This window comes from Sinocyclocheilus rhinocerous, unplaced genomic scaffold, assembly GCF_001515625.1.
Source record: "Sinocyclocheilus rhinocerous isolate Xijiao unplaced genomic scaffold, SAMN03320098_v1.1 scaffold2366, whole genome shotgun sequence".
Lineage (NCBI taxonomy): Eukaryota > Metazoa > Chordata > Actinopteri > Cypriniformes > Cyprinidae > Sinocyclocheilus > Sinocyclocheilus rhinocerous.
The window spans coordinates 6691-8076 of record NW_015640446.1 but is presented as its reverse complement, the minus strand read 5'-3'; positions in this window follow the sequence as shown (position 1 = coordinate 8076).

The following is a 1386-nucleotide window of genomic DNA, read 5'->3' as shown; positions in this document are numbered from 1 at the left end:
TAGAGAGGAGCAGATGAGGAACTCAACTGCTTTAACCCACAGATAAGGATAGATCACTTCCTGTGTGCGGGGGAGGTTGTACCATGGCAACAAAATGGAGCAAAGCTTTCATAGCTGGTATATTAGACAGTTCTCTGGTGGGCACTAGTGGGAAGACGTTATTACTTTTGTGAAACCCCCAACCCAGAAACACACACTCACACACACATTGCCATTGTTGTCTTGTTATGAATTTAATATAGAATTTTAATATTGCGCATTTCGTTTTTGAGTAATGATGCAAAAAAGAATAGTTTTCAAATGTTTCATGAATTACGTCATTTGTCCAATGTGTGTTTTGGTCGGTGTGAAAGAACTGATTTTGAATCAAACTTCTCAACTTATGATTTATGCTATTTAAATCAGAGATGTGATTAATACCTGTCTGCACTCTGCACCTGGCCTTTAGGAAATGCAATGGGCAACTAAAAAGTATTTTAAAATATTTTATATTCTCAACAAAATAATACAGACTTTATTACAAATGTTATATAATATATAGCCCAACGTTACTACTCTAACTGCAAAAAAACCAACAACATGCATGTAAAGACACAGCGCTAAAGGTCTTCACATTCCTGAGCTGCTGCCATGGCACTGAGGGGCAGCTGGTGCTGGTACTGATGCCCACTGGCAGAGAGAACCGGTCTGGCATAAAAAAATGCGGTCAGCCCACACATACAAACACGCACACATTCAGATGTTAAATCTAATATGATGTGCCTGGGTGATGCAGTTGTGTTGAATGTACTAGGTTAAGTTCACTCTCCTATGGTTGTTCTTCTTTGTGTCATGCTATTGACAGCACAGAACTTGTGAACATATGGCCGCAGTAATCCCAACATTAAGACCAGCTTTCCAGAGTTCTCCCTCTCCCTTGCTCACCTGGCTGGTGTTTGTGCTGTCTTTTTGACTTCGTGATCTGAAAGGGATAGTTCATAGTGAACATTCTGTCATCATTTACTCACCCGAATGTTGTACCAAACCCATGTGACTTTCCTTTTTCCATGGAACGCAAAAGATTTTTTGAAGACTGGTTCACGCTTTTACATGAAATGAAAACAGATAGTGACCAGTCAAACTAAAAGAAAGAGAAGAAAGAACGTAAAAAGACTTGTACTCAGTATTACAAATCTAAACAGTAACTTTGTGTGAGGAAACAGACTGAAATGTATGCCTCTGTTCATTTAAATGTTTTCTCTCCACTCTAGCCATTTAAAATTAGTCCAAGCCATGGTTTCATATGGTTTTGAGAAACATTTAATGGTGCAAATTAAATGACTCTACAAATGTCATGTGGTGTAACCAAGTAAAAAGCAACATGAAATTATTATTAAAAAAAAATAA